The sequence below is a fragment of the Littorina saxatilis genome, linkage group LG8 (genome assembly GCF_037325665.1).
Source record: "Littorina saxatilis isolate snail1 linkage group LG8, US_GU_Lsax_2.0, whole genome shotgun sequence".
Taxonomy (NCBI): domain Eukaryota; kingdom Metazoa; phylum Mollusca; class Gastropoda; order Littorinimorpha; family Littorinidae; genus Littorina; species Littorina saxatilis.
The window spans coordinates 4,426,753-4,435,794 of NC_090252.1; the positions used below are offsets into that span (position 1 = coordinate 4,426,753).

Consider the following 9,042-nt stretch of genomic DNA (forward strand, 5'->3'; position numbering starts at 1 on the left):
TACCATGCATTTCGTGCGTTTAACAAAACATCGTGGACAGCGCTCTAATACACTGTGTCAAACTGTTGCTGTGATTGTGTGGGTGTGGCTGTCAGCATAGTGACATGAATTTGATTGGTCGATATTTATAGTTAAAACACATGCTCTCTCCACATGGAAATCAAAACATTGGAAGTGTTATACTGTACTTCTCAAAAATAAAAACTTTTTTTACATTTATTTTTATTTTGATAAAAAATTTGCCCCATGCTTCATTCATCATCTGACATAACTTTTTAGCGAAATCTAACCATAAGATTATTGAAAAAAAAGCAGAAATGTAGACGACCTTTAAGCCTTGAATTTTGCTTCAACAACATTTTGTGTGAAACTACAGAATAAAAGTCTCTGGCAGTTGGTAAACAAACAAGAATTTCGGGCTGCTGATTTATACATCCCCTTAACAGAAGAATTAATGCCAAAATACACTTTTTGCTTAAAAACAAAAGAAAATATTTACTTTGTAATATGAAACATATTTCATACAGTTTTTTAAAACATGAAGCAAGCTGAGTGTTATGTTTCTGAATAATATTTGCTGCCACCATGTCTCATTCTTGTGCCAAGATGGTAAGAATATTTGCAAATAGGGCCACTCAGAGAGTCAGACACAATAATCGCTCTATATAAGCAGGCCCCTCCATATGATGTTGAAAAAGCCTCCATTAAGGTCGCGGCTAGCTGTGATGTTGTTCGGAAACTTACGCCAAGATCGCAGCTACCTGCGAGGCTCGCGTCAAGGTCGCAGCTACCCGCGATGTTGTTGCGAGGTTCGCGCCAATTGTCGCAGCTAACTTTGATGTTGTTGTGAGGCTCGCGCCAAGGTTGCAGCTACCTGCGATGTTGTTGCGAGGCTCGCGCCAAGGTCGCAGCTACCCGCGATGTTGGCGCGAGCCTCGCACCGTGGTCGCAGCTAGCCGCGCTCTTGTCGCGAGCCTCGCGCCAGGGTCACAGCTAGCCGCGATGTTGTCGCGAGGCTCGCGCCAAGGTCGCGGCTAGCCGTGATGTTGTTGCGAGGCTCGCGCCAACATCGCGGCTAGCCGTGACCAGCTGCGACTAGTTGCTGCGATGTGTTTAGATCGCTGCGACCTCGCAACGAGGTCGCAGCGAGGTCGCAGCGACTTTTCTTTTCTGTAAGGGGTGTGAGTGAGTGTGTATGTGTGTACGTGTGTAACTTGGGGTATGTGTGTGTGTGTGCGTGAGTGTGTGTGTTCGTGTGTGTGTTTGAGAGAGAGAGGGAGGTTTATTTTTAGCTGGGGTATGCAGTGCCTTGGCGTTGCACATCTACTTATAAAATAATAATACGAGAATTTATAACGCGCGCATATCTCACCACAAGGCGCACTCATATACATTCTTTCGCAACAGCTCATGCACACTCATATACACTTACGCATAAATTCCATGAAGATGACAAGGCAACAACACAGAGACACGGCACTCAAAAGCAAGCATGGCTGATCAAACTGTGTGTTAAAGTCGCCTATGAAGACGACGTTTGAGGTGTGGTGATGTGGTGTTCAAGCAATTCTTCAGCTTCTGTGAGGAATGTGGGGAATGTGAATTTGTTTTTGGTGTTGGGGGGAGGACGGTAGATGCATCACATTCTTCCGTGCAGGCAATAGAGGCGGGCAGGGATATTTGTAACCAGAGAGAGATTGAGATCGCAAAACAGAGACAGAGGGGGAGATCTTTTGCTATCGCTCTCTCGAGTGATAGGGAGAATGAAAGGTATATATAGAGTTCAAGCTAACACGAGAGGGATATATGCACAACGAATTTATTCAATTCAACGATTCAATCAAAAACGCAGTTTCATTGTAATTTCGCTTGAATTGGACAGTTTGATACGACGCAAACCCAGGGTTCCAGTGACTGTCTTCATCTTTGAAAAATAGAGTAAAATTTATCATTTCTTTTAAATTCTTTATGAAAGACGAAGCGGTACTCTTTGTATTTGTATTTTACAGTGACATACTCCAGTTTCCAAGTGCTAAACTTTAAGAAACTCCCTTTATCTTTGTTCTTGTCATTGGACATTTCTATCTCCTTCAGGTCGCCAACATCAGGTATGGTCAAAGGGAAACAGTCGTTATTTCCACTCTCAAAGTCGTTGTGATTCTCGGTGTTTAGATTGTAATCTTGGGTCATGCACCAGCTCCCGATGAATCTTATTGCGACATCCCCGTTCGTTCCTGAAAGGAAGTCCTTGCTTGTCTGTGTGCACACACGGACATTATCGTACCCTTTGTCATTGTTGTCGCTACAGATGCCCCTCTCCGGAGTAGACTGTTGGGTAGTTGAAACTTGTTCTTTTATGGAGTGAGGAGAAAGGTAGTCTGCCTTCCGCTGGCAACAGTAAAACACAGCAAGTTCATTTTTGTCAAAATGAGAAAAAAGTTTTGGGACATGACGAGTATGAGTGGCAAACCTGCTGGCAATATTAGTATTATCTGCAGACGTCAAATCTAAACTGTCTCATCAAATTATTGCACCCATTTTCGTACCCCAAGCATTCATTCCGTGTCAATTCATTCAAACTTTCTGTGCCCTTCAAGACCCCCCACGTGGCTATCTAGCTCACTTTTTGGATTAAAAATGTCATTAACAGGGGTTACGTGACCGCCGTACAAACAAGGGTATCCCCAAATTCGACCCGACAAAAACGTAAGGTATCAATACACAAAATCGACAACAATTCAGAAAAGGGACAACTTAGCAACTTCTTCATACAAGGGGAAAGCCAAGTCAGAATAGAACGAAGAATAACAGAAATTATAAGCTATACGACGGGCGCAGTGGCGTGGTGGTAAGACATCAGCCTCCTAATCGGGAGGTCGTGAGTTCGAATCCCGGTCGCTGCAGCCTGGTGGGTTAAGAGTGGAGATTTTTCCGATTTCCCAGGTCAACTTATGTGCAGACCTGCTAGGGACTTAACCCCCTTCGTGTGTACACGCAAGCACAAGACCAAGTGTGCACGGAAAAGATCCTGTAATCCATGTCAGAGTTCGGTGGGTTATAGAAACACGAAAATACCCAGCATGCCTCCCCCGAAATCGGCTTATGCTGCCTGAATGGCGGGGTAAAAACGGCCATACACGTAAAATTCCACTCGTGCTAAAATCATGAGTGAACGTGGGAGTCTAAGCCCATGAGCGAAGAAGAAGAAGAAGATAAGCTATACACGATGATGATGGAGCCTCCCGTGCCATTGTGATAGACACGTTGATTTTTCTTTATTTGGTGTTTAACGTCGTTTTCAACCATTCAAGGTTATATCGCGACGGGGAAAGGGGGGAGATGGGATAGAGCCACTTGTCAATTGTTTTTTGTTCACAAAAGCACTAATCAAAAATTTGCTCCAGGGGCTTGCAACGTAGTACAATAATATGACCTTACTGGGAGAATGCAAGTTTCCAGTACAAAGGACTTAACATTTCTTACATACTGCTTGACTAAAATCTTTGCAAAAATTGACTATATTCTATACAAGAAACACTTAACAAGGGTAAAAGGAGAAACAGAATCCGTTAGTCGCCTCTTACGACATGCTGGGGAGCATCGGGTAAATTCTTCCCCCTAACCCGCGGGGGGAAGATACGTTGATGAATTCGGGGGTTATGAATGGACAGTCTCAGGCTGTCCTATGTCAACGTTAATTCCATATTTCTACGGAAGTTGTTCAATATCCTTAATATATACGACAACAAAACTAGATGTGGTTCCGGTTCAACTCGAGCAGATGGTTTTTTCCGGCCTTAACTCTCATTTAATCGAAAACGTGCAATGCTTGCTAACTGTAAACCCGGATCTGCTTACTTTGCGACAAAACATGACATAGATGTACAATTTATACTCGTGTACCGGGAACGCAGAAGAAGAAGAATACCCTTGTACACAACAAAATCAGTCCCCGAACTGAGAAAGTGTCGAGCGCAAGGGACGTTACCGCTTTGTCAAGTCTGTGAGTCGGGTGCGTGCATGTTTACCTCGCTTTGAAAATGGCTTTCGGGCATTCAAAATGAAAGAAAGAAAAGAACACGAAATGATAAAATTTTTTGCTCTTCCGCATTATTAAATTGTTTTTGTTTTATTTACGGGCGAAAAACCTCAAACTTGATGTTGTGTTGTTGAGCACAAATTACGCTGTGGTGTCCGGCCGCCTGGGAGCAGTAGTCAGTGTTGTGCACAATACGCATGCGTGAAGAAAGTGTGTCTGCTCTTGTCAGAAACCAACCGCATCAAAGCAAGCACGTGCAAGCTAATAACCCAATATCCAGGTCAGAATAGCAATGAAAACGCAATCGTAAATTTCGCGTAGCGATAGGGTCCGATATTTTGACTAACAAATATAATATGTAGCGGTGTATGGCGTATTGTACTTGTTCTCGTCCAAATACCGAACCCTGTGACCATATTGAAAACACACCCTGATATGGCCCTTCGTGGTCGGCTGGGCGTTAAGCAAACAAACAAACAAACAAATTGAAAACACAATAGCTGTTCATGACGATAAGAGAGCACCTGAGAAAAAACACCCGTTAAACCCGGGACAAATCAAACAAAGTAACAAAACGAAACAAGCCGCCAGCACTAAGAACCAGACCCCCCTCCCCCCCCTCCACACCCTCCATCAAGTTTGAGGAACACCGCTCGTCCCTCTTTCACCTTTACGAAAGCATCGTAGAAGATAATGACGCACCCTGCTACTCTGTCTCTCGTTAGAGTGTTCACCAATCTCCTGTAAAGAGTGCTTCATTACATTTTGTGACCATGCAACTGGACCAGATTTTGTTTTCATTTTTGAAAGAGGATCAAGGTTTTTTTAAATAAAAATGTGAAGTAACTATTGTGAAAAGACATGGGTTTTTTAGGACCTGCTTCAATTTACTGCGAAAGACAGGCATGTACACTGAGAAAGGTAACAATTGTATCAGTCCCCCATAGCCAATGAGGTTAAAGGGGCGTTAACATACAACAACCTGTTGATCAGCCTGTTGATGAACCTGTTGATCAGCCTGTTGATGAACCTGTTGATCAACCTGTTGTACTGACAGGAAAGCCCCGTCCATGAGTGTGGCGATCAGTAAGACGAGAAGAATCCCGGCTGCCATGGTCAGCTTGCTCTGTTTGTGATGTTGTTACGAGGGTGGTCCTGCAAAGTTGTTGGTACAAGGGTCGTTCTGCAAAGTTGTTGGTACAAGGGTCGTTGTGCAAAGTTGTAGGTACAAGGGTCGTTCTGCAAAGTTGTTGGTACAAGGGTCGTTCTGCAAAGTTGTGTACAAAGTATAAATATGCATGTTGCACGAGCAATATCTTTATTTTCTGATAGTGTTGTTACGAGGGTGGTGCTGGAAATTGGTGCTTAAGTGGTAGTCGTTATACGCGAGTGATATCTTTATTTCCCGAATTGGTATGAATTGTACAAATACTGAAACCCTTTTTCGGTTTGGTGAATTCACAACAAATCTGCACGCAAAATTCAGACATTTTCTATGAATATGTAGAAATTGGCAAATAATGTGTTTTGCGTTTGTTCCCGTTCAGTACATTTAACCTGGCATGTCACATTCAGAAAATTAAATATGTCGCAGAAATTTCAGTAATTTTGTTTAAATTTCGAGTGGAACAGTATTTTAATTTTCAAATTACTAACATTTTCAGGAATATTCTTTCTTTCTTTCTTTTTTTGGTGTTTAACGTCGTTTTCAACCATTCAAGGTTATATCGCGACGGGGAAAGGGGGGAGATGGGTTAGAGCCACTTGTCAATTGTTTCTTGTTCACAAAAGCACTAATCAAAAATTTGCTCCAGGGTTAGTTAGTTAGTTAGTTAGTTAGCTGTTGCTTTTCGGGTCCAGCGGACCATAATAGGCCAAATCAGGACCCCACAAGTTAATCATAACACATTTTTAGATTAAAACAATTCTAATACATAAAATCCGTAACGTCACCCGAAGGCAACAAAAAAGTCAAAGCAAAACCCTATATGTCAAATAAATTAGGTAGTTTTAAAATTCAAATCTTAAAATAAAGACCAGACTCTTTTAAAAAACCCAAAAGAGCTGTAGAGCTGACCTCTGTAAAAATACGTTTCAAGCTCGAAGTGCCAAAATACTTTTCTCGTTAATCATACAGATCAGCACACTCGGTGATAAAATGACTCACAGTAAAACCAGTATCACAGGCGTGGCACCATGGTGCCTCTTCTCTTTTAAGCAGATAAACATGAGTTAGATAAGTTTGACCAGTATGTAACCTGGCCAAAACACTTTTTTCTTTTCTATTTGAAGCCACTGAAGAAAGTGGCTTTAACAGGTCAGGAAGAGTTTTATACAATTTGTTTTCCGTGCAGGTAGACCAACGGTCTTGCCATAGTTTTAAGCTGTAACAAAGGGTCTTCCGACGTAGGTCAGTAAAAGGAACAGACTGCTCAGGGAGACGAGGAACCGCCAAATCTAGAGCATCCTTAGCTGCCTTGTCAGCAACCTTCGTTGCCGTGTATGCCCATATGACTGGGTGCCCACATAAAATTGATAATCTTGCCTTCAGAAATAGGTTTAGTGTGAAGGTCGTGAATGTCGACTAAAAAAGGATGAGTAAACCTTCTGGTGGATATCGCTTCAAGAGCTGAAAGCGAATCAGATACAATCAAAAAAGACTGATGTCTGGATTGATAAATTAATTTTAATGCCAAGATGATGCCCCTAAGTTCCGCTGAATACACCGACGGACCATTAGGGAGCCGGAGTTGAAGTGGTTGATGTAATTTCTTGTTAGAAACTGCTGCCGCAGCAGTTGAATCGTCTTTGAGAGAGCCGTCAGTAAAAATAAATTCATACTCTGTGTATTTTGAGCACTTTGCTCCAGGGGCTTGCAACGTAGTACAACATATTACCTTACTGGGAGAATGCACGTTTCCAGTACAAAGGACTTAACGTTTCTTACATACTGCTTGACTAAAATCTTTTCAAAAATTGACTATATTTATACAAAAAACACTTAACAAGGGTAAAAGGAGAAACAGAATCCGTTAGTCGCCTCTTACGACATGCTGGGGAGCATCGGGTAAATTCTTCCCCCTAATGCCTGGGTCTCACATATACGATTTTTCGGAAGTGTCAGGGATAGTTAAGTCGGCTAGGTCGGAAGTGTCGGATGCAAATTCGGCTCCAAATTTCACTCCCGACCTGTCCTTACGACTGATCCAAGTCAAGTCAAGTCAAATTTTATTTCAGGGAACCCCATGGAGGTACATGAAAAGAAAAAAAAATAAATACAAAAATACAAGAACAATAAAGAGAGGAATGCAGGTTATTCCATCAACACATACACACAAACCCGCTCCGCTGTAAAAATAGAATATCAAATAACTTGTTTTACAATGTGGAAATCAAATGTCCAAAATAATCGTTCTCGTTATATATGGCGTAACATTAAGTGTGTTAAAAAAAAAAAAAACTACAATCTGCTGTCTATATCATTATTTTTTCTTGTTTTGTGCTGTGTGGTTTGTTTGTTTTTTTTCCCTATCAACACCTGTTTAAAATTCTTTTGAAATACCCTTTATCAAGTTAATTAAGTCTAACAATTCTTTTTTATTTGTTGTTGAAAATAAAAGTTGAAATTTTATTACATTTGGATTTTTTCGATACTTGAGTGGGATACATTGTTGTCTTAATTCGTTAAAGAAACTGCAGTTAATCACATACTGGAATTCATCATCAATATCGCCATTATTGCACTTTGTACACACTCGTTCCTTCTGTATTATATTTATAAACCTTCCATGTAGCCGACAAGCAGACGACAACCACCCGACTTTAGGGCTGACAAATCCGAAATGTGTCCAGACACTTCCGACTGCAGTAACGACAATTCCGACTGCAGTTACGACAGGCCCGATTATTTACTCCCGAACAATAGCCGACTCTCACGACCAGTGTAACGACTAAACCGACTAGCTAACGACTGTCCTGACGACAAATCAGACTGCCCTCACGACAAATCAGACACCATTACGGACTAAACACTTCAAAACTATGCTACCGACAAATCCGACCACCCTTACGAGTCTTCCGACTACCATTACTAATCAGAATCGCCTTAAGACTAAACCGACACGCTTACGACAACCACCCGACAAATTTCTATTCGTCTGAGTCGGGAGGGTCTTCCGAACTAACCGACTTTTCAAAAACAAAATTGCTAATTCTCACGAACTCTCCGACCTCTTCCGACTTTCAGCCGACTACCTAAAGTCGGGTGACATTCGTAGATGTGAGACTGGGGCATAACCCGCTGGGTAATAATACACAAAATAACAACATTATTTTTAAACATTTCTATAATGCAAGCAAGAAAGACGAGGTGTTGTGTAAAGAGAGGACTTGAGAACAGCTTGTTGAAAGAAGGAAGCTCGTTTGTATGAAGGACACACACGCACTTACCACGTCTGTTGGTCAAGAGACAACTTCTTGTAGCTTGCACAGTCGACACTGTATCATGATCAGTTTTCAGCGGCATATATTCTACTCAAAACAACGTAAGGGCCAACCTGGAATTCGTGATTTCTAACCTTTAATGTGGATCAGCGAAAAAAGACAATTATTTTCCACATTGACTTTTAGGCTTGTGTCAAGTGGTCTGCGATTATGCTGAACTTTCAGAGTTTGTATTACGCGCCGCCTGTGTTCAGCCATATGCTCTTAACTTGTGGGACACGAACTGTCAGCCACGAGTCAAGAGATTCTTGCCCAGCACGCAACATAGGAGCTCGTGTCACTCATGCATTAACGTCATCAAGTTAAGACTACTCCCTACCCCCAACCTTTCTTTCTACAAAAGTGGTGAAACAGCAAAAGTATAATGAATTTTTTTAATTCTGTTATGTGAGTGTACGGTGCTAGAGCGGAGGGGTGAATATAACTCATCTCGTGCTTGGAATACTGAAGTGTGGACAAGAATAACAAAACGAGAATATTCACCACTCAGAAATAGTTTT

General features: G+C 41.8%; 1 long non-coding RNA gene across 1 annotated transcript; it reads right to left on the bottom strand.

Annotated features, from left to right (window-relative positions):
- Nucleotides 1–1,803: 1,803 nt before the first annotated feature.
- Nucleotides 1,804–8,743, bottom strand: LOC138972568 (uncharacterized). The gene is made up of 3 exons (XR_011457666.1): nucleotides 8,489–8,743; nucleotides 5,022–5,306; nucleotides 1,804–2,388 (listed from the first exon to the last, which is right to left on the bottom strand). It is a non-coding gene; the product is annotated as an uncharacterized lncRNA (long non-coding RNA).
- Between the last annotated feature and the right edge of the window lie 299 nt (nucleotides 8,744–9,042).